Source organism: Somniosus microcephalus, chromosome 11 (genome assembly GCF_052327205.1).
Source record: "Somniosus microcephalus isolate GS21.2 chromosome 11, FLI_Smic_1.0, whole genome shotgun sequence".
In the NCBI taxonomy this organism is placed as follows: domain Eukaryota; kingdom Metazoa; phylum Chordata; class Chondrichthyes; order Squaliformes; family Somniosidae; genus Somniosus; species Somniosus microcephalus.
Genome location: NC_140997.1, coordinates 217,159,744 through 217,184,770, shown reverse-complemented (window position 1 = coordinate 217,184,770; position 25,027 = coordinate 217,159,744). Strand labels below are relative to the sequence as shown.

The 25,027-nt window shown below is 47.3% G+C and overlaps 1 protein-coding gene across 1 annotated transcript in view; it reads right to left on the bottom strand.

Moving 5' to 3' along the window:
- The window catches only part of celsr3 (cadherin, EGF LAG seven-pass G-type receptor 3), a 383,004-nt gene that overhangs the window by 331,133 nt on the left and 26,844 nt on the right, over window positions 1-25,027 (bottom strand). The window lies entirely within an intron of this gene.

The following is a 25,027-nucleotide window of genomic DNA, read 5'->3' as shown; positions in this document are numbered from 1 at the left end:
CAAGCATGGACAATATTAGGAAAAGGAAAGAAAAAGGGCTTTTAGTTATATAGCGCCTTCCATGATCTCAAGGCATCCAGAAGCGCAGTAGTGTAGTCATTGTTGTAACGTAGGGAAACGTGGTAGCCAACTTACGCACAAGATCTCACAAACAGCAATCAGATAACGACCAGATAAGGTTTTTATGGCGATGTTGGTTGAGGGATAAATGTTGGCCAGGAGAACTCAGCCGCTCTTCGTCAAATACGTCCACCTGAGAGGGCGGGGTTTAAAACCTCATTCGAATGACGGTACCTTCGATAGTGCAGCTCAGTATGGCACTGAAGTGTCAACCTAGATTTTGTGAATTATGACCTCAGGAGGTCTTAAGGGGAAATCAGATTTTTTTTAAAATTTGTTTATGGGATGTGGGCGTTGCTGGCCAGGCCAGCATTTATTGCCCATCCCTATTTGCCCTTGAGAAGGTGACGGTGAGCTGCCTTCTTGAACTGCTGCAGTGCGTGTGGTGAAGGTGTCCCACAGTGCTGTTAGGTAGGCAGTTCCAGGATTTTGACCCAGTGACGAAGGATCGGTGATATACTTCTAAGTCAGGATGGTGTGTGACTTGAAGGGGAACTTGGAGGTGGTGGTGGGTGTTCCCATGCGCCTGCTGCCCTTGTCCTTCGAGGTGGAAGAGGTCGCGGGTTTGGGAGGTGCTGCCAAAGAAGCCTTGGCGAGTTGCTGCAGTGCATCTTGTAGATGGTACATGTGGTAAACCACTGTTACCGTTACACTGTTGTTATCACTACACAAGGTTACCTCTTGCCACGCACGCTGTTATACCTAGGCATACCTCAGCTGACTCCGCCCATGGCTCCGCCTGCTTGCCCAGGTATAAAGGTGACCGCTTGGCTAGTATTCTTCCTTGTTGGAACCGATCACCCACGAGGGTGGGCTCTGTTATTTAGACAATAAAAACCTATAGTTACTATCTTAACTCGTCGCTTTTCATGGAATGAATTGATAGGTATATCAATTTTATTGGCTAAATTTTGAAATGAGTGGATCGGAGCAGCCAAACGACCAGCCAAACGGCCAGCTACAACAGCCCCAGCAGCCAACCTGGCTGCGAGCCCTCCGACCGCCGTACCTGGATCTAAACCCACAGGCAGCGAATTCAGCCCTCGACTTCGAACACTGGCTGAGCTGTTTCGAATCCTACCTGGGAGCCTCCGGCGTGCCTCCGGAATCCAAACTAAGAGTCCTGACCGCCCAGGTGAGCCCTAAAGTATTTGCACTCATCCGAGACCTTGCTACATACGAGGGCGCCCTCAACCTGCTAAAAGAGCAGTACCGGAGCCCAGTAAATTCAATGTATGCCAGACATCTCCTAAGATCCCGCTCGCAACAGCCAGGAGAGTCTGTAGATTAATTTTTACGGGCGCTACAAACACTCGGCAGGGACTGTGACTTTAAAGCTGTAACGGCTGCAGAAAATACTGAAGGAAATATCCGCGATGCCTTCGTGAAAGGCCTTTGGTCCGACTACTCACGGCAAAGACTGCTCGAATCAAAGGACCTCAAATTGAAAACAGCTGCAGCCCTCGCTCGCTCCCTGGAAGTGGCCCATCGGGACCTCGAGGCGTACTCCAGGTACAGTGCTGCGCGACCCTGGGACTCGGGCCCGACTCCGGCCGCAATACCCCTCGCACCGCCACCCCTGGGACCTACTACGGCATCGGTGTCCCGGAATCGATCGGGACCGCCACCCCCGGGACCTGTTGCGGCAGCGGACCTCCGCGATCGGGCCGCCAGCTGCTTCTTCTGTGGCCAGGCGAGACATCAAAGGGCGCGCTGCCCTGCAAGGAACGCGACCTGCTCCGGCTGCAAAAAGAAAGGCCACTTCGTAAACGCCTGCAGGGGGAAAGCCACAGACGCCAGCAGTGCCTCATGTGAGTTGTGGGTGCGGCCATCTTTGATCAAGGCCACAGATGCCAACATTGCATCATGAGAGTCGTGGGGGCGGCCATCTTTGATCAAGGCCACAGACGCCAGCAGTGCCTCATGTGAGTTGTGGGGGCGGCCATCTTCTCCGCCATTTTGTCCAACTTCGTGGGGATCCGCGTCATGGGCGCCGCCATTTTGTTCGCCGCACTCGGCCGCCGTTTTGTCTCCAGACCCAACCACCGCCTCACCTGCAGACTACAGCAGCTCACTCAGCCATATACTGGCCTCCGTCACGCTTGACCAAGCTCTCCCGCATCATCTGTCCAAGTCCATGATGGACAGCGAAGTAAACGGCCACGCCACGACCTGCCTGTTCGACAGCGGAAGCACGGAGAGTTTTATTCACCCAGACACGGTGAGCTGCTACTCCCTCACTGTCCGGCCAACGCGCCATCGGATCTCGATGGTGGCGAAGTCCCATTCAACAGACATCAGCGGCTACTGTGTGGTGACCCTGTCGGTTAGGGGCACGGAATATAAAAACTTTAAACTTCTCGTCCTGCCCCAGCTCTGCGCTGCCGTCCGACTAGGGCTGGATTTCCAAAGCCACCTTCAAAGTGTCACTTTGGCTTACGGTGGATCCCTCCCCCCACTCACAGTCTGCAACCAGCAAAATTTAAACCGCCCGCCGCGTACCACCTGCGGCCTCTCCACCCTCAAAGTCCCGCCCCCCTCCTTGTTCGCTAACCTCACCCGTGACTGTAAACCCGTCGCTACCAAGAGCAGGCGGTACAGCGCCGGGGACAGAGCTTTTATTAGCTCTGAGGTGCAGCAACTCCTGAAGGAGGGCATCATCGAGGGGAGCACCAGCCCCTGGCGTGCCCAGGTCGTAGTCGTTAAGACCGGCGATAAACACCGCCTGGTCATCGACTACAGCCAAACCATAAACCGGTACACCCAGCTGGACGCATACCCCCTTCCCCGCATATCTGATATGGTCAACCAGATTGCACAGTACCGGGTATTCTCCACCATCGACCTCAAGTCGGCCTATCACCAACTCCCTATCCGCCGAGGACCGCCAGTATACCGCCTTCGAGGCGAATGGCCGCCTCTACCACTTCCTTAGGGTTCCCTTCGGCGTCACCAACGGGGTTTCGGTCTTCCAAAGGGAGATGGACCGGATGGTTGACCAGAACGTGCTGCAGGCCACGTTCCCGTATCTAGATAACGTCACCGTCTGCGGCCGTGACCAGCAGGACCACGATGTTAATCTGGAGAAATTCCTCCGTACGGCCCAACGGCTGAACCTCACTTACAATAAGGAGAAATCTGTGTTTAACACCTCGCGCCTTGCCATCCTCGGCTGCGTAGTAGAGAACGGAGTCATCGGCCCCGACCCCGAAAGAATGCGCCCCCTCATGGAGCTTCCCCTCCCCCACTGTCCAAAGGCGCTGAAGAGAACCCTGGGGCTCTTCGCTTACTATGCCCAATGGGTGCCCAATTATGCAGACAAAGCCAGACCCCTCATGAAGTCCACCTCCTTCCCCCTGACAGCAGAAGCAGGCGCAGCCTTCTCCCTCATAAAAGGAGACATTGTGAAGGCCACAATGCACGCAGTGGATGAGTCCATCCCTTTCCAAGTGGAAAGCAATGCATCCGACTTCGCCCTAGCTGCAACCCTTAACCAGGCGGGGAGACCTGTGGCCTTCTTCTCAAGGACCCTCCAGGGTCCTGAGATCCGACACTCTTCTGTCGAGAAGGAGGCCCAGGCGATTGTGGAGGCGGTACGACGCTGGAGGCATTACCTGGCAGGCAAACGATTTACCCTCCTCACCGACCAGCGTTCGGTTGCTTTTATGTTTAATAACAAGCTGAAGGGCAAAATCAAGAACGACAAGAGAGGTGGAGAATTGAGCTCTCCACCTACGATTACGATATCTTGTACCGGCCTGGTAAACTCAACGACCCCCCAGATGCTCTATCACAAAGTACATGCGCCAACGCGCAAGTTGATAGACTGCGGACCCTCCACAACGACCTCTGCCACCCCGGGGTCACCAGACTTTACCACTTCATTAAGGCCCGCAACCTGCCCTACTCCATCGAGGAGGTCAGGACCATGACCAGGAACTGCCAAACCTGTGCCGAATGCAAACCGCATTTCTATAGGCCGGACAGAGCAAGCCTGATCAAGGCCACCCGCCCCTTCGAGCGCTTGAGCATCGATTTTAAGGGGCCCCTCCCGTCCTCTGACTGTAATGTGTACTTCCTCAACATTATTGACGAGTACTCCCGTTTCCCCTTTGCCATCCCCTGCCCAGACATGACCAGTACCACGGTCATCAAATGCCTGAACGACCTCTTCGCCTTGTTCGGGTTCCCGAACTATATACATAGCGACCGGGGCGTATCCTTCATGAGCGAGGAACTTCGCCAGTTCCTGCTCGCGAGAGGTATTGCTGCGAGCAGGACCACCAGCTACAACCCCCGGGGGAACGGCCAGGTGGAAAGAGAAAACGCGACAGTTTGGAAGGCCGTCCTCTTAGCCCTAAAGTCTAAGGGCCTCCCAACCTCTCGCTGGCAGGAAGTCCTCCCGGCAGCGCTCCACTCCATCCGGTCACTGCTTTGCACTGCCATTAACGCCACCCCCCATGAACGAATGTTTGTTTTCCCCAGGAAGTCGACTATGGGAACCTCGCTACCAACATGGCTGACTTCTCCGGGGCCCGTCCTGCTGCGGAAGCACGTGAGGACCCATAAAACGGACCCCCTGGTCGAGAGGGTGGACCTCCTGCACGCCAACCCCCAGTACGCCTATGTGGCATACCCAGACGGGCGGGAGGACACTGTCTCCTTGCGAGACCTCGCACCCTCGGGCACCCCTGAGATACCACCGTTACCCCCCACCACTCCCCCAAATCCAGCTCCTGTAGACGGCATGCCGGAACCCCAGGAGCCTTCGTCGACCACGCAGACACCAGCATTAACATCGGATACTGCACCACCGCCACCGCGCCGATCAGAAAGGCTTACGAGGCCTCCTGAGAGACTGACATACACGAACTGGTAGTACACTTCACCCCGCCGGACTCAATTTTAAACAAGGGGTAAATGTGGTAAACCACTGTTACCGTTACACTGTTGTTATCACTGTTTACACTGTTGTTATCACTACACAAGGTTACCTCTTGCCACGCACGCTGTTATACCCAGGCATACCTCAGCTGACTCCGCCCATGGCTCCGCCTGCTTGCCCAGGTATAAAGGTGACCGCTTGGCTAGTATTCTTCCTTGTTGGAACCGATCACCCACGAGGGTGGGCTCTGTTATTTAGCCAATAAAAACCTATAGTTACTATCTTTACTCGTCGCTTTTCATGGAATGAATTGATAGGTATATCAGTACACACTACAGCCACGGTGGAGGGAGTGAATGTTTAAGGTGGTGGATGGGGTGCCAATCAAGCGTGTTGTTTTGTCCTGGGTGGTGTTGAGCTTCGAGTGTTGTTGGAGCTGCACTCATCCAGGCAAGTGGAGAGTATTCCATCACACTCCTTACTTGTGCCTTGCAGATGGTGGAAAGGCTTTGGGGAGTCAGGAGGTGAGACAATCGCCACAGAATACCTAGCCTCTGACCGGCTCTTGTTGCCACAGTATTTATGTGGCTGGTCCAGTTAAGTTTCTGGTCAATGTTGACCCCAGGATGTTGGTGGTAGGGAATTCGGCGATGGTAATGCCATTGAATGTCAAGGGGTGGTGGTTAGACTCTCTCTTGTTGGAAAAAGTCATTGCCTGGCACTTCTGTGGCGCAAATGTCACCTGCCACTTAGCCGCCCAAGCCTGAACATCGTCCAGGTCCTGTTGCATGCGGGCATGGACTGCTTCATTATCTGAGGAGTTGTGATTGGCATTGAACACTGCAGTCATCAGCGAACATCCCCATTTCTGACCTTATGTTGGTAGGAAGGTCATTGATGAGGCAGCTGAAGATAGTTGGGCTGAGGACACTGCCCTGAGGAACTCCTGCAGTGATGTCCTGGGGCTGTGATGATTGACCTCCAACCACCACAACCATCCTCTTTTGTGCTAGGTATGACTCCAGCCAGTGGAGAGTTCCCCCCCCACCCCGATTCCCATTGACTTCAGTTTTACTAGGGCTCCTTGATGCCACACTCGGTCAAATGCAGCCTTGATGTCTAGGGCAGTCACTCTCACCTCGCCTCTGGAATTCAGCTCCTTTGTCCATGTTTGGACCAAGGCTGTAATGAGGTTGGGAGCCGAGTAGTCTTGGTGGAACCCAAACTGGGCATCAGTGAGCAGGTTATTGGTGAGTAAGTGCTGCTTGATAGCACTGTCGATGACACCTTCCATCACTTTGCTGATGATTTGAGAGTAGACTGTAAGTGGCCGGATTAGATTTGTCCTGCTTTTTGTAGACAGGACATACCTGGGCAGTTTTCTACATTGTCGGATAGATGCCAGTGCTGTAGCTGTACTGGAACAGCTTGGCTAGAGGCGCGGCTAGTTCTGGAGCACAAGCCTTCAGCACAATAGCCGGGATGTTGTCGGGGCCCATAGCCTTTGCTGTAACCAGTGCGCTCAGCCGTTTCTTGGTATCACGTGGAGTGAATCGAATTGGCTGAAGATTGGCTTCTGTGATGGTGGGGCCCTCAGGAGTAGGCCAATATGGATCATCCACTCGACACTGCTGGCTGAAGATGGTTGCAAACGCTTCAGCCTTGTCTTTTGCACTCACGTGCTGGGCTCCACCATCATTGAGGATGGGGATTATTCATGGAGCCTCCTCCTCCATTAGTTGTTTAATGGTCCACCACCATTCACGACTGGATGTGGCAGGGTTGCAGAGCTTTGATCTGATCCGTTAATTGTGGGATCGTTTAGCCCTGTCTATAGCATGCTGCTTCTGCTTTTTAGCATGCATATAGTCCTGTGTTGCAGCTTCCCCAGGTTGGCATCTCATTTTCAGGTATGCCTGGTGCTGCTCCCGGCATGCTCTTCCACGCTCCTTATTGAACCAGGGTTGGTCCCCTGGCTTGATGGTAATGGTAGGGTGAGGGATATGCCAGGCCATGAGGTTACAGATTGTGGTGGAATACAATTCTGCTGCTGCTGGCCCACAGGACCTCATGGATGCCCAGTGTTCAGCTGCTAGATCTGTTCTGAATCTATCCCAGTTAGCACAGTGGTAGTGCAACACAACACGATGGAGCATGTCCTTAGTATGAAGACGGGACTTTGTCTCCACAATGACTGTGCGGTGGTCACTGCTACCAATACCGTCATGGACAGATGCATCTGCGACAGGTAGATTGGTGAGGACGAGGTCAAGTAGGTTTTTCCCTTGTGTTGGTTCTCTCACCACCTGGCAGCTATGTCCTTCAGGACTCAGCCAGCTTGGTCAGTAGTGGTGCTACCAAGCCACTCTTGGTGATGGACATTGAAGTTCCCCACCCAGAGTACATTCTGCTACTCTGTGCTTCTTCCAAGTGGTGTTCAACATGGAGTACTGATTCATCAGCTGAGGGAGGATGGGAGGTGGTAATCAGCAGGAGATTGCTTTGCCCATGCTTGACCTGAAGCCATGAGACTTCATGGGGTCTGGAGTCAATGGTGATGACTCCCAGGGCCACTCCTTCCCCACTGTATACCACTATGCCACCACCCCTGGACATACCCAGTGATGGTGATGGAGGAGTTTGGGACATTGGCTAAAAGATAGGATTCCGTGAGTATGACAATGTCAGGCTGTTGCTTGACTAGTCTGTGGGACAGTTCCCCAGATGTTGGTGAGGACAACTTTGCAGGGTCGACTGGGTGTCGTTGTCGATGCCGGGTGGTCCGTCCACTTTCATTCTTATTGTGTTTTGTAACGGTTTGTTACAACTGAGTGACTTGCTAAGCCATTTCAGAGGGCAGTTAAGCGTCAACCACATTGCTGCGGGTCTGGAGTCACATATAGGCCAGACTAGGTAAGGACAGCAGATTTCCTTCTCTAAAGGATACTAGTGAACCAGATGGGTTTTTGACAACAATCCTGGTTTCATGGTTACCATTGCTAGCTTGTTTCTGTGCTGTAAATTCTGTGATATGAAGTTCTGCTTCCATTACAATGACACTGGCTGAATCTACCTCTTGTATTTGTCTCCTCTAAACCTACAATGTCCTTGCTGAACTTCTGCATTTGGCTGCCATGGTAAAGCCTGTGCTGCTGCATCTCGGAGTTGAATGCAAACATTTCTCGGTTTGGGAAGCAGCCCAATGTATTGCTCTAACACCACATGACCAACACCACCAAAAAAACAGATCACTTCTGATCATTCATTCATTTCCTGCTGTTGTTCCATGCTGTGAATAAGTTGGCTGTTGCATTTGCCTGCTTAACAACAGTGATTGCAAGTCAAAGTATCCTGAGGACATAAGGCACCATGTAAATACAAGTTCTTTTATTCAGTGTACCAGGATCATAGCATACAGATTTAGCCCTGTAATTGCCCCCATGTGGCGAGTTGAATGTGAAATCTTTCATCAAACCGAGGACAGCAGAGATGACCAACATGGATAGTTCTGGTGTTGAGATAATGAACAGATTATATTTGGTTCAAGTGGATAGGCTATTTGAATTAGATAGGTTACTGAGGACTAGGGGGGGCAGGGGGGGGGGGCAGGTGTATACATAAGCACAGAACTAGGTTAGACGTCAGGAGGTTTTTCTTGTCACAGAGGGTCATCGACCTTTGAAACAAGTTGCTGGCTTGTGCAGTGAATGAAGATTCACTGCAAGTGTTCAAAGGGACTGGACAAGTTCCTAACTGTTGCTGACATCACAGTGTGCAAAAGGTAGGTGGGGTATTAGGCAATGTGTATCTATGTTACTGTGGTCTCCTGAAACTTGTTTGATCACCTGCAGGGTTTGGAGAGGAATTTCCCAGATTTTTTTTCCCTCGGAATTGGCCTAGGGTTTTCTTTTTTTTTGCCTCTCCCAAGTGATTCCCTGGGTGGTGGGGGGCTAATGCAATTCATGATGTTGAGTTGCACCATGGCAGTATGCAACAAGCTCGATGGACCAGATACTTGCTTCCTGTCCGTCATTTCCATATGTTTGGAACTGGTTTACACTCCATTAAAAACCAAGGCTGAATGAAAAAAGATGAGAGTTCAGGTTTAAAGCAGCATATTAGCAGCAGAATAATCTCTACTTACAAACTGTATCTAACAAACTCCAGTCCCGTTCTCGTTGGTTCTGCCTAATTGATACAGATATTGATTGTTAAAAGGACCGTCTATAAATGCTCATGCTGTATCATTACACAACAGAAACCCTGTATTCTCATGCCCACTTTCAATTTGACAAAAGAACACACCAGTGACACTTTTACTTAAACACAGCTCTACTGATTACTTCAAAAAATGGTTATCTGCTATCAGATCCAATGGAATAAAACTGAAGTACCACTCAACTTGTGGCGCACAATGTTTGAGGTTTCCTAGATATTAACAATTAAAAGTAAAATATCCACATTATTTTTTATTCGTTCATGGAATGTGGGTGTCGCTGAAAAGGCCAGCATTTATTGCCCATCCCTAATTGCCCTCGAGAAGGTGGTGGTAAGCTGCCTTCTTGACAACTGAGTGGCTTGCTAGGCCATTTCAGAGAGCAGTTAAGAGTCAACCACATTGCTGTGGGTCTGAAGTCACATGTAGGCCAGACCGGGTAAGGACGGCAGATTTCCTTCGTGAACCATTAGCTTTTTATTCCAGATTTATTTAATTAACTGAATTTAAATTCCCCAGCTGCCGTGGTGGGATTTGAACTCATGTCTCTGGATCATTAGTCCGAGCATCTGGATTACTAGTCCAGTGATATAACCACTGTGCTACCGCTCCCTTAAAGCCTTCCTTTCCAAATGCTGTGAAATGGAGAAATACAACACCCACACCCAAAAGTAAAAGATGTTTAAGATACAGTACCACTCCTTTTTATTAATCTATGGCACAAATCACAAGATAGATGTTGATGAGGAAGGCTTTAGGTCCATCTTAGCTCACCATCCACAATCCTTCTCAATATAGTACCCAAATGTCTCTCAAATGATTCCTGGGAGTTTCCTTTCCCTGTTCCACCCAGGTCCACTCCAAGTGTTGTTCGCTGTGCGGCTGAAGAACAACTTCCTGACATCAGTCCTACATTTGCCCATTTACTAGTTTCAACCCCTGTCCCCTGGTTCTAATGTTAGGATTTAGTTTGAAGTATTGTTCCAGGTTTACCTTTTCTATACTGTTTAACCTCTTAAACTCCTCTACAAGGTCACCTTTCAGTCACATTCTTTCAAGGCTCAAAAGGCCACATTTCTTCAGTCTGTTCCCCTAACTATGATGCTTGGAATGAGTCTCGCAACTTCTCTCTGAACTGCCTTTAGGATTTAAATGTCTTGATGACCAAAACTGGACACAGTGCTCAAGATGTGGTCTGACCAGAGCACTACAGTTTGAGCATGACTTCTTACAACTTATATTCCACTGTTTTGGCAATACAGCGTGGTGTTCTATTTGTTTATTGATTGCTGTTCGAGATTCGGTACATTTTTTTTCCATTTGTTCATGGGATGTGGGCATCGCTGGCAATGCCAGCATTTATTGCCCATCCCTAATTGCCCTCGAGAAGGTGGTGGTGAGCTGCCTTCTTGAACCGCTGCAGTCCGTGTGGTGAAGGTACTCCCACAGTGTTATTAGGGAGGGAGTTCCAGGATTTTGACCCAGGGACGATGAAGGAATGGCGATATATTTCCAAGTCAGGATGGTGTGTGACTTGGAGGGGAACTTGCAGGTGGTGGCGTTCCCATGCACCTGCTGCCTTTGTCCTTCTAGGTGGAAGAGGTCGCGGGTTTGGGAGATACTGTCGAAGAAGCCTTGGCGCGTTGCTGCAGTCCATCTTATAAATGGTACACACTGCAGCCACGGTACGCCGGTGAAGGATGGAGTGAATGTTTACGATGGTGGATGGAAGCCAATTTTCCTGTTGGCAACGTGCCGTGTGTGCCAGTCCCTGGGGTGCTATAGACATTAAATAGGGTAGGAGACTTGGAACACCAGGTCTCCACAACTTTTACAAGATGTGCATTCCCAGGGGCCAAATGGTTGAGGATAAGAGGCTTCTGCAGAAACAAGGCAGGGGCATTTAAATAAGGTGAAGTGACGTTGCATTGCCTTGCACAATATTTTACAGGGATAACTGTTAAGTCTGTGTGTTCTAGTTATTGTTAATAAGAATTACTGCACACAGATCACAAGAGTAAATTCAACAGGTCTTTACTAGTCGGAGGTCAGGCTGAACTGCCCAATAAATCATTACACAGCACTTATATACCGGTGTGGTCACCACCGGTATTACAGTATACAGCAGCCAAGATAAAGTAGTGCATCTCTTAAAATAGTTCTCTTAAAGGTGGAACGGTTACATACACCACAATCCTCCCTTTTTAGCTTAACAGTATATATTCCCCATTAAACATAACATATATACACAACTTCATGTAAAAACAGTTCACAGATTCAGTCTCTGAGGAGGCCTCCTGATCCGAGACGGATAACGCCTTTCAGGGGTCTCTGGTTCTCGTTGCTGGGGTGACTCATCTAGTTGATCCCCTATGGATAGGACATCATCATCAGGTATATTCACTTCTGAGGTAGATGCTTCAGGTTCACCAACTTCCTCCACGGTTGTCTCAGTCGTAACCATGGGCTCGACCCTTGTTCTCGATCCCACCAGTTGGTCAGCATGACGTCGCATTACATTTTCACCAACATCTACCGTGTACATCAGGGGTCCTTGTCTGGCCCGAATTGTTCCAGATTGCCATTTCTCGTTTTTATAGTCCCTGGCTAACACCGGTTGTCCTATTTCAAAACTCCGAGTGGGCTGGTTATTGATATGCTGGAACTGTTTGTTTTCGACTTCCCTCCGCACATTTGGTTTTAACAAGTCCAACCTGGACCGCAACCTCCTGTTATAGAACATCATGGCAGGACTTTGGTTTGTTGTTGCATGGGTGGCGTTTCGATATGCCAGTAGGAAATTGTCCACCTTGTGTTGCAGTGGAATCTGATCTTCGCTCATGGCCTTTATTGCCTTTTTGAACGTCTGTACAAACCTCTCGGCCAGCCCATTCGTAGCTGGATGATATGGGGCAGAGGTATAATGTTTCACCCCATTCTTCAGGAATTTCTGGAATTCCTCTGACACGAACTGTGGTCCGTTGTCTGAACATATTTGCTCTGGCAATCCATTTCTTGCAAATATCGTTCTTAGCACCACGACCGTCTTCTCCGAGGTAGTGGTAGTCATTTTAATCACTTCTGGCCATTTAGAATGTGCGTCCACCGCAATTAAAAACATGGAATCCATGAATGGACCAGCAAAGTCAATATGTACACTTTGCCATGGGGTTGAAGGCCATTCCCATGGATGCAGCGGTGCAATTGGAGGTGCATTTTGGACTTTTTGGCACCCTGAGCAGCTTTTCGTCAGATCCTCTATCTGTTGGTCGATACCCGGCCACCACACATAAGCCCTAGCAAGGCTTTTCATCTTGACTCCCCCCAGATGACCTTCATGTAGTTCTTTAAGAACTCTCTCCCTTAACTTAGGAGGGATAATCACCCTTGTTCCATACATCAATGTTCCCTGACAGATGGACAGCCGTTCTCGTCTTGCTGAGAATGCCAGTAACAGTGGATCACCATGGGCTGGCCATCCCTTTACTGTCAATTCGTAGACCCGGGACAGTGTCGGGTCATTCCTAGTCTCCCTTTCAATATTTGCATTGGTGACAGGTAAACATTCGATGATGGTCGAGTGAAATAACTCCACCGGGTCAACCGTCGGTGCCTCCTCCTCAGTAGGTAGTGGCAGGCGCGACAGCCCATCAGCATTACCATGCTGCTTTGTACCTTTGAATTCTGATATTGATGTGCCCCTAGGAAAAGGGACCATCTCTGGAGCCTCTGTGCTGTCATCACCGAAACACCCTTCTTAGGGTTAAAAATGGATACCAACGGCTGGTGGTCTGTCAGCAGTGTAAACTTCTGGCCCTGCAGGTAATGATTAAACTTCTTTACTCCCCACACAAGGCCGAGAGCCTCCCTATCTATCTGAGCATAGTTGCGCTCAGCGGAGGTCAATGATCTGGATGCAAATGCGACTGGCCTTTCCAAGCCATTTGGCAACTTGTGTGAGAGTACTGCTCCAATACCATAAGGAGAAGCATCACAAGCTAAACGAATAGGTAGCGTTGGGTTGAAGTGAGCCAACACTTCCTCCGAGGTGATCAATGCCTTGCTTTTGCGAAAGGCATTCTTACAGTCCTCGCTCCACTTCCATGGTACTTCTTTCTGTAAAAGAGCGTTCAGCGGGTGCAGCACCGTGGATAGATTTGGCAGAAACTTATGGTAATAGTTAATCAACCCTAGGAACGACCTCAACTGGGATACATTTTCCGGAGCGGGAGCCTTCACAACAGCTTCGATCTTGTCAGGTGACTTGTGCAGCCCCTCCTGGTCAATGACATGACCACAGTACGAGATCCGTTTCTGAAAGAACTCACATTTCTGGCGATTAACTCGAAGTCCATATTCCTTCAATCTGGTGAGCACCAGTTTCAAATTTGCAAGGTGTTCCTCATCGTCATCTCCTGTAATCAGGATATCGTCCAAGTAACATTGAGTGCTTGGAATTCCCTGTAATACCTGCTCCATGGCCCTCTGCCAAATTGCTGGAGCCGAAGCCACTCCAAAAACCAGTCTATTATATCGATACAAGCCTCTGTGCGTGTTGATTGTGAGATACTGGCGCGACTCTTCCTCAACTTCCATCTGTAAGTACACTTGCGCCAGGTCTATCTTGGTGAAGTGTTTCCCGCCAGACAATGAAGCAAAGATATCCTCAATCTGCGGAAGCGGATATTGCACCGTGTGAAGCACCGGATTAACTGTGATCTTGAAGTCTCCACAGATGCGGACCTTCCCCGGTTCCCCTGGCTTGTTACTCGATGAACGCTTCATGACGGGAACAATGGGCGTGGCCCACTCACTCCAGTCCACCTTAGACAGTACTCCTGAACGTTCTAGCCCTTCCAGCTCAGCTTCCACAGCAGGTCGTATCGCATAAGGTACCGGTCTGGCTTTGAAAAATTTTGGGTTTGCATGTTCTGCAATCTTGATTTTTGCCGTAATTCCTCTCAGTGTTCCCAGTCCCTGTTGGAACACCTCTTTAACCTCATCCAATATTCTGGACAATCGTTCAGGTTTGACATCTTTTTTTCCGGAATCTACCGTTATTGCTTTTAGGGAGTGCCAGTCCATATTTATTTTCCTGATCCACTCCCGTCCCAGAAGTGGTGGACCTCCCTCAGGTAGTACATATAAGTCCATTCCTTGGTGTTCTTTGCCCTTGTGTACCACCTTGACTTTTATCTTTCCGATGGGGTATACTCTTTGCCCTGTGTATGTCTGCAATACTATCTCCGTATCCCGTAGGGGAATATGTGTGAATAACCTTTTGTAATCTTGCTTATTCATGACCGTCAACGCCGATCCGGTGTCCAATTCCATCTTCACTTGGACTCCTGCTATCTGAAGTGTGACCCAGATAGTTTGTAGGTCAGCTTCCTTACTCACATTGTGAATTCTCAGACTACCCAGTTCCTTGCTGTTGGAGTCTGAATCCGAATTCTGTTCATCCGAACTCTTCTCAGCCACCTTATGTACCTTTCTGCACTTTTCCTGCGGTGACTTTTTGTTGCTGGTCTTCTTTCCTGACCGGCGTACTTTAGCTATGTGACCAAGCTTGCCACATTTTCTACATTCCTGATTTTTAAACCAGCATTGGTTCTGATCGTGTGTTGTCTTTCCACAACGATAACATTTCGCTGTACCCAAAGCCATTTGATCTACGCTGAGTACCGCTGCCTTCAGCTGCATTTCCGCAGTGCCTCTCGCTGCGGCTTCGTGCGATGCTGCAATAGTGACAGCCTTATCAAGTGTAAGATCATTCTCTTCAAGCAGCCGCTTTTGTGTTCCTTCTTTCGACAATCCACACACGAATTTGTCTCTCAGTGCCTCTGTCAGTCTTTCCCCAAACTAACAGTATTTCGCTAGCTTACGCAGTTCAATTAAATACTCCGCGTTGCTTTCCTCTTTCAGTTGCGTTCTCGCATAAAATTTAAATCGTTCCGCTAACATCAGCGGTGTGGGGTTCAAATGATTTCTCAGGACAGCAACAATATTAGCGAAAGCCTGATCCGCCGGTTTAGCTGGTGATAGAAGATGCTTCAATAGCCCGTATGTCTTCGCACCCATTGAGTTTAGTAAGGTTAGTGCTTGATCTTCATCTGATATTTTATTTGCCTTACAATATATCTCTATGCGTTCTACATACGTGGCCCAATCTTCAACATCGGGATCGAAATCGTTGATGTTACCACGCTTAGGCATCCTCGCAATCTTCTTGAGAAACAAAAAGAAATTTTTTTTTTTTTTTTTCAAAATGGCGGTTTCCCGCGCTTGTCTTCTTCCCCCGCTGGCTGTAATGGCGATTGCCGTATTGCTGCGTTCGCCCTCCCCAACGGTTCTCAAATCGTGCCTCCCAGCCCCTCTTGCAGTCCGGTCCTTTCCCCCGGCTGCGGCTGAGTTCGCCGCGTTTTTTTTTTTTTAATTTTATCCCGCGCCTCGCGGCCTCGGTAGCTGCCCGGCCTTTTTCCCCGGTCGCAGTCGAGCTCTCTCTCGACGCTGTTGCGTCTCCCAGCCCGCTTGCAGCCCGGTCTTTTACACCGGCTGCGTTTGCATTCACCGCGGCTCCCGTGCCTTACGCTGCCCCAGTCTCAGCGCCTCTGGCCCCGACTTCTGTCCGGCTCTTTTCCCCGGCCGTGGTCGAGTTCTCCGCCCTTATATCCTCCGTTTTTCCCTCCCCTACTTCACAGCCAACGTGGCCGACTTGCTGCTCGTCGCTGATCGGCTTACCCACCACCGTGATAGAAGGGATGATCACCGCCTGTTGCTGATGGAAGGCTTCGTGTCAGGATTCTTCCTTGCTCTTCAGACCCGAGTCTTTTCTCAGCAGGATGATGAGGGCGGATGCCTCTTCTCGACGCCCGTTAAACTGCCTTGGATATATCTCTGCCGCAGGGTAAGATCGTCATCGTCGCCACTGTTAAGTCTGTGTGTTCTAGTTATTGTTAATAAGAATCACTGCACACAGACCACAAGAGTAAATTCAACAGGTCTTTACTAGTCGGAGGTCAGGCTGAACTGCCCAATAAATCATTACACAGCACTTATATACCGGTGTGGTCACCACCGGTATTACAGTATACAGCAGCCAAGATAAAGTAGTGCATCTCTTAAAATAGTTCTCTTAAAGGTGGAACGGTTACATACACCACAATAACATTAGTCTACCGTGAAGAAATATAAACTTGGCACTAGGGAGTTGTGGAATCTGTGCCTTTAATCAGAGGTTCTGTAAAGAGGAGCCCGCAGTTTCTATTTAGCTTGGGCAGGTGTTTTTTTTGGTAAGTATTATTCAGAGTACAGGAAACTCTCTTAACCGGCACCTAAATAACCAGAAATCTCTGTTAACCGGCAAAATTCAGGAGTAGGTTCAGGTAAGTTTTACTTCATATTAGTGGCAGTTCCTGGATCTGTGGCTGTGTAACTGGGGTTCGTGCACTTGTTGCTAAGCAACAGGGACGCTTGGTCTGTGGCCGGAGTTCCTGCACATGTTGCTAAGCAACAGGGAAGCCTGGATTTGTTGCTGCGTACAGAGCTCTCGTACCTTTTAAACTATACCTCTCTGCAATCCAGACTTTTTGATAAACCGGCACCACGCCGGTCCCGTTGGTGCCAGAAAAAAAGAGTTTCCTGTAGTAGGGCTGCATTTTGAGAGTGGAGGCGTTTTCAGCTGCTCAGAAATAGCCACCAAAAGTTCCATTCGGACCGAACAATTTACAGAACTTCCCGCCCCCAATTCAGAGCAAGCAGTGAATCCAAGGCGGAAGTCCCACCTGGTGCTTGTCTATCACGTGCAAATCAGCCGAACCCAGAATAGCAGCCAGGCTCAGTGGAGAACACATCAGGAGCATGCATAGCACACAACGCCCAACTTATGCTGGAGTAGTTGGAAGACAAGAAAATCGGCCCCAAAACGTTGACATTTTATTTTGTTTCAGATGGACGCGTGCTTGTTTTCATTTGGTGTATGCTATCTCCAATAAAATGTAACTTAAGATATGACATAAAATGTATCTATGTTGATTTATGATGCAGGGCTACACTCAGCTCACCAGGCAGAATATTACAACAGCTGGTACAGAAATATCCTTAGGTGTTCACAGGCACTTAAGAGGGTCTACTTATTTTTAAATATACAAATATAGATTATTCATTTCCATTCAACATAAATATGGCAAGACAAACAGTAAGGTATAACCAAGGAAAGCGATTTGTCGTAACAAGTGTTGAAAGTCACGGAGCAGTTATGAGGAAAATTATGGACAAGTCCAGAGAATTCTGCACACAGCAGGCTGTCTGCAGCAACTCTATTAAAGGTATGTTCCATAAATTGGATCTATATTGTGTTATCCTGACTCCGTGCTAATGCATTGCCTCCAATAGACCAGTACTGGTCAGGTTTCAGCAGTGAATCAACAGTACTTCTGTGCACTGTGTCGCTACACAAATGATAGAATCATCTATGAATGATTCCAGGGATGAGGGACTTCAGTTACGTGGATAGGCTGGAGAAGCTGGGGTTGTTCTCCTTAGAGCAGAGAAGATTGAGAGGAGATTTGATAGAGGTGTTCAAAATCATGAGGGGTCTGGACAGAGTAGATAGAGAGAAACTGTTCCCATTGGCAGAAGGGTCGAGAACCAGAGGACACAGATTTAAGGTGATTGGCTGAAGAACCAAAGGCAACATGAGGAAAAACTTTTCTTTACTCAGCGAGTGGTTAGGATCTGGATTGCACTGCCTGAAAGGGTGGTGGAGGCAGATTCAATCACTGCTTTCAAAAGGGAATTGGATAAGTACCTGAAGGAAAAAAATTGCAGGGCTACAGGGAAAGGGCGGGGGAGTGAGACTGCGGGCTCGACAGGCTGAATGGCCTTCTTCCGTGCTGTAACCATTCTATCTATCTCCATTTGCACTGTACATACTTCAGCCTCGATATCCAGCCCCTTTGCGCTTACAATGCAATCATACACTGCAATGCTGACTTTTCTCACTTAAAAAAAAGGAAAGCAGAAGTTGCTTAAAAAGATAGTCAGCCAATATCCAGTCTTGGCAAAAGTCAGCCAATTATCATTGGTCCGACAGCAAGTAGGATGCAAGTCCGTCTTTCCTTAACTGATTTCACAGAAAACCTTACTACTCGTGCGGAATCATGCAGTTGCTGCTTATTAGTAACAATCACAGGATTTGTCACAGTGTGACAAATCACTTGCCTTATGTATACTGTAGGAGACAGTTTCTACAGGATTCACCTGAGCAAAACAAAAACAGAAATGGAGTCATGCAATTAATGATCAAAGTAGTGGCCACAGGACAACCAGAGGATCTGGTCCCCTCCCCTGAAAGGGTGCAGTGAAAAAGTCAAGTTGCATCAAATAGGGTGCTTCAGAGCAGGACACAAAGGAGGACTCGGGAGTGGAGACAGCCAAGAACCTCTATAGCCAAATAAGAATGAAACCTATGTAAACTGAGCAAGCACTTATAATGCAGATACAGATTTAAGCTGCAGCATCGGTTGTAGCCAGGCATCACCTCCTTTATACTCCTCAGCTAGACTGAAATTCTTCCACCCATTAAAAAAGAGCTCTGCACATGCATACAGGTCCAAAGACATTTATAATAACCTCAGTTTAGCTTAAAAGTGCTCAGAAGATCCACCAGATATCCTTATCACTTCTTAAATTATGTTTGGCACTACACTGGAGCTACGGATCATGCAGTGTCAAATCCAAGTGGCATGAAGCATAGAATTTACAATATTAGCAGACATTCGGCCCATTGTGCCAATGCTAGCTCTTCAACTGGAGCTATATACTCTAATCCCCTTTCCCATTATCCTTTTATATTTTTCCTTCTCAGATACATAGCTAGTTCCCTTTTAAGTGATGTTATAGTCCCCACCTCAAACAACCATTTGTGGTAAAATATTCCATATACTGTAACACTCAGTGAAAAAAATTCTTCTAACTTCCACTTTCATTCTTGTAGTGATCATCCGGAGTCTATACTCCCTTGGATGTTCAGTCAGGACAGGACTGGCTTTAGAAATGATGCTCCAGCAATTGAACAGCTGGTTGACACTCACTGTTAAGGCTCACGCATGAATAATGGACATTTGGCTAAGCTACTGCGTTCAACAGAATGTGACAGATGCACTACTGTTAAAAATGAAGCATCCTCTCTTGTCTTAGTAATTCATCCCTGCCAGTTTCTCTAATAGATGTCCTTAAAAGTTGCTGTTTAAACAAAATATTCCAAAAATAGTGAAACATAGGATATATGTTGATGGAAATTTTACAACTCAGTTTATTGACTCTGCATAAAAATATGGATGCATCTGATATGCATTCATAATTTATAAAGCAGAGTTCACTCATATACACCTAAATCATTGAGTTGACTAAATGCACAGCTGAATTCCAGATCTTTGCTGTTCTAACAGTAAAGTGCCATATCGCCATTTAGAGGGCAAAGCAGCTAAACCAGCACAGCAAGGGACTCGTATTCAGAGAGTCAAGGGCAAGTAAGGCCTCCATTCAAAGGGTCTGGGAGGTGCAATGATGGAGGATTCAAACTCTTGTTAAGAGGGCCTGGCAGGTCTAACATTACAGAGCTGCTGATTAATGAAAAAGTCCAAAAAGACCTGGCAGTAATGCAGTCAACTCTCATTCAGAAGACCAGACAGACTTATTCGTCGAGCACTGGATTTGATAGCACCCATCCAATGTTGGTTACTGTATCTGCACAGCGTTGGATCTTCGCTTGACAGGCGAGAGCCATGGAGCCCAGGATTGTGCAGAAAACAGTGGCCAGAGCAGATGCTCTTCTTGTCAAGAGAGACTTGCATGGAGACTGTAAGACTACAAAACTGATGAAATGAAGGGAAGAATGCTTCAGAAAATTGCTTTTACATTGGATAACTACATATATTATAACACACACTCATGTGTACAACAACACGACTGACTTCCTCCATCAAGGTAAAAGCTTTGCAGGAGAATGCCAGCACTTCACTCCGTCCTTGAATAATCTTTCATCAGTGAGCATTTCAGTCACCGACCAGCACCGAGTAGAAGATTAATTTCCAATGATGATTCGGCAGCAGAGCCACTAGATAGTGAAAACCCAGCTTATGAAAAGCGCCTCTCGATCCAGCCCATTAAAAAAAGAAAACTTACAGGCTGAAAATCTTAATAATTCACAAGGCATCAGTCATATAATGAGACAAATTTTACACTTACATAAATTCTCTGCAGAACCTCAAAGGAGCTGCTTGAGCCAAAACAAAACAGTTGTTTGCAAATTTATACTTTAATAGAATAAAATCTTTATGCCTTATGTATATCAATCTTCCTTGTGGTTGTATTTACAACAGGGGGTCCTAGCTGATCAGGGCTTTACCACAGCTGTAATATTAATCGTCAATAGGGCAGCTATGAATGGCATCAGCTGGGGCACATTACAACACAGTGGTCTGAATTGAATTCTACCAATGGCATCAACTGGGCATATTGTTGCATTGAAGGTGCCCAAACATCAGAGATCAGTTGAAGCAGGTTATAGAACAGTAGGGATAAAAACCAAACCACAAGTCTAAATAGAAAATCTTGCATTTATATATTGCCTTTAACATACAGACCGACCCATGGCACTTTACAATGGAGTAACAACAGGAACAGAACCACCGAGCCGGGGAGAGTTATTAGGGAGAAAAGCTGGGTTTTAATACTTTTTTTAAAGGAGGAAAAAGAGGTAGAAAAGCAGAGAGATCTTTGGAGAGAATTCTAGAGAATGGCATAGGCGACTGAAGGAAGAAGATACTTAGGAGGTCACAGTCAGATGATTGAAGAATGTGCAAGGGTGTCAGTTTGGAGGAGGTTGCAGAGGTAGCATGGAAATAACATTCTTGATGATGGAAAGAACGTGGTAGTTGAAGCACAGTTCAGCATCGAGCAGGCACCAACATTGCTGTTTAAACTGAGTGAGAAGCCAGGGAGAGGGATGGAATCAATGTCCAGGAAACAGACTTTGATGCAAGTTTCAAAAACTAGGGCTTCCTGATATTCAGCTGCAGGGCATTATGGCTTACCCAAGACTTAATATCGGACAGGCAGTCAGACAGCCCAAATGTGTTCAAGGGATTGAGAAGTGGTGGAAAGCTAGAGGAAGGTATAATGGCCCTGAATTTGCGGTCAGTACGTGGGATCTGGCGCATGCGCAGGCAGAAATCCCGAAGTTGCAGTCTGTTAATGACAGCTCTGAAATTGACTGCACTGTACCCACGTATTTCAGCAGAGGGATAAACAGAAAATACTATTTTCTCTCTCAAGTTTTAGGTTTTCCTCCATTATGATTGCATTGGTTGGTATTGGTTTCGGGAGCCAGTATGACAAAAGGAAAAACCTTCAATGTTTTTTTTATCATGCTGGATTAATGTTCTGGTGACTTCATTGAGGGAAAGCAAGAATGCATCTCAACCCTGGTGATCTTGTAGGGGGAAGGCCAAGTACAAGATCTCTAATGCCCCAGTTGGAGTGACAAAGAATTTCAGGAGTGGTGATACATATATGCATATACATATATTGAACTAGCATGAGGGGGAGTCAAGAGACTTGATCACAGTTCCACACGGACACATAGGTTGGGAATATTCTTCAGAGCTGCTCCTGCTTTGCCGCTGTACCTTTACTAGAAGTGCAGCGGAAACCCCATTTACGCGCATAAACGGGGTTTCCGGTGAGGTTACCACAGTGGAACTGGAGCATCTGAGGAAATACCTGGCCATAATCACAGTTACACAAAGCTTTGCCTTCTCATTACTCCCTATGGCAGTATATCCAGTTATAAAAACTAATCAATTATTAATTGTGGCCTGAAACATTACCGAGATTTTGTTTAGTGCCAGCTTGCATGGCCCTTAAATTCTTTCTTCACTGTAAACCATCTATTAAAAATGATGCATACTGTTCACCAATTTGCCAGGAATGTACAACGGCTTTAAATTCTGCCTTATAGCAATAGTGTTGGTGACCAGGAGCTGATGTCATATTATATTACTTTAGTTCTGATGTCTAAGATAGCATCCTTAAACAGGTTATGTGGGATTCTTCTTGCTACATTTTCATAAGGTTCGTTCAATTCATTTGAAATTATTATTCCCATTGTCTTTTTAATTGCTTTTATTCCTCATCACATTTTAAACTCTATTTCTCCCCGAGATATCCATGCCTTTCTGTTTAAACAAAAAAAATTGTCAAAGATGTTTTCCCCTTCCTCTCCTTGCTGGGCTATGGTTTCATGGCTGTCAGGAGCTATCCACTACTTTGCCCAAGATACATTATTCACATCTGAGCCTCAACAGCAAGTACCTGCAATTTATTTCACAATGGGCAGCTTCTCAGCTGAGCCAGGTTCTGTCCTCGCTAGATGTTTAGATATATACACACACTCAAAAGTGATCAGGTGTGGGAACTCTGGCAAATTCTCCCTTCCTAAACCAGGCCAACTGCGGTCCCCGTTGAGATCAGCTAACTCAACAGAGACTGAGGATCAAATCTGGAACCTTGCTGGTTTTAATTATTCAAATATTCATACTATAAATTCACTCAGTCAGTCAGCAGGGGAGTATCCATCCGTACCACTTATGAACCATCATAAAAGCTCGCTATAGCACTGCCAGCACTCCTGGTACAGGAAACTCTTTTTTATCCGGCACCGACGGGACCGGCGTGGTGCCGCTTTATCAAAAAGTCCGGATTACAGAGAGGTATAGTTTAAAAGGTACGAGAGCTCCGTACACAGCAACAAATCCAGGCTTCCCTGTTGCTTAGCAACATGTGCAGGAACTCCGGCCACAGACCAAGCATCCCTGTTGCTTAGCAACAAGTGCACGAACCCCAGTTACACAGCCACAGATCCAGGAACTGCCACTAATATGAAGTAAAACTTACCTGAACCTACTCCTGAATTTTGCCGGTTAACAGAGATTTCCGGTAATTTAGGTGCCGGTTAAAAGAGTTTCCTGGTACTTGATCTGTACTGCTTCTTTTCGGCTGCAGGTTAGACAGTGAAAAGTCAATGCAAGCACACAGCTGCAATTGGGTGGAAGTGTGATCGAAAGTGATATAAAATTCATACTTCAAATGATCCCATTTTGCACTTGAATTTCAACCCTATCCTGTTGTTGAAATTTCAGAGAAGCATTCCCAAATTTTAAAATGCCCTCCAAGCCTCGAACGGCTTATCCCAAGACTTTTGTTTCGGAGTTACAGCAATTGGAGGACAAGGCAAGCCTGAACGCTTGCATTTGGATTTCACACTTCTCAGGTCAGTGGGATTAACACTTTATTATACCTTAATGGTACTGTATATGATTTAAACCTTCGTTTATGTACCGTCAGAATGCAGAAAAGTGTTAATTCCTTTCAATAAATCTAAAAAGAAAAAGAAGTTACTCTGAACACATACCAAATCAAAATTCCGTTAATTTGTATTTAAATGAGTGGAAAACATAATACATTAAACCCATCAGAACTGTATAAACAGTGAAAATATTTGGTTATTTGCATATTCACGGCACTATGCATAGTAAGCTCTTATAGCTGATTTTTGGGCCGGTGTCCCGGATTTTCAAAATTGGAGGTTGAGCGATAGAATGGGATCTGATCAGTTTTGCCTCTATATTAAGGCAGAAGTTAAAATAGAATATTTTGAAAATTGAGGCAAGTGATTTACGACGCAAAGACTATAGGGGCAAAAGTGATCAGATGCCATTATCTCTCTCAACCTCCAAGAAGTCTTTGTGCTAGCTGTAAGGGTTCTACCTGAAAATAATTTGACTAGTCTCAACTTCAATGGCGTGGGCCCATGAATAAATAGGGACAAAATTTGGCACAGGCTGATTCAGAATCTTATTCAGACTTTCACCAGTTAGGGCTGGATTCAAAACCAATTCCCAAAGGTAAAAGAACAGTGTCCGAACCCATTGCACGACACAGTCCTCGCAATGAAAGTTATATTTGTTGTGTATGTCCCTTTAAGGGAATAACTGGTCTCAGACTGCAGTACTGGCAGTGACCACCGCTGTATAAAAGGCCCTAGCAGGCTTCTGTAGTTTCAGTTTCCAGGTTGGCTCCATTCAGTAAAGACTTGTTATAATCAACTCCTGCATTCCGTGTCTCCAATAACACACGGAGCTAATACTGGCGACGAGTAAGAAACGAACTTACCTGCAACTCAGCAGCACCTCAGACGACGTTATTGAAGGTCGAACCCAGAAGAAAGAAAAAATAAATAAACTCGAGAAACGGGCGTCGACCGTGGGCAACCGCCCTCCAAATCATCGGATTGAAAACTTGCAGGAGAGACTGTCAAGAGCCAGGCTTGGTTCTCCAGTCTGTGGTTTCCCAGCTAATCGGGCTGGTGGCAGGTAGTGCACTGATCCTTCCTGGGCTGCGGCGGGCTAGAGCTCGATCGGGTGGCTCTGCAACGGGGCCGGGCAGCGAGTCGGGAAGCAAAGAGAGAGAGAGAGGGTGGAGCACACAGGACGCGGCCGGTGCTTCGCAGCCGGGCAGCGTTCGGACAGAAGGGGGAGGGAAGTTGTTGTGTATGTACCTTTAAGGGAATAACTGGTCTCAGACTGCAGTACCCGCAGTGACCACCCCTGTAAATAAGGCGCTAGCAACCTTCTGTAGTTTCAGTTTCCCGATTGAAGACTTGTTACAATCAACTCCTGCTGTCCGTGTCTCAATTATACACGGGCATAATATTGGCGACGAGCAGATACGAACTTACCTAC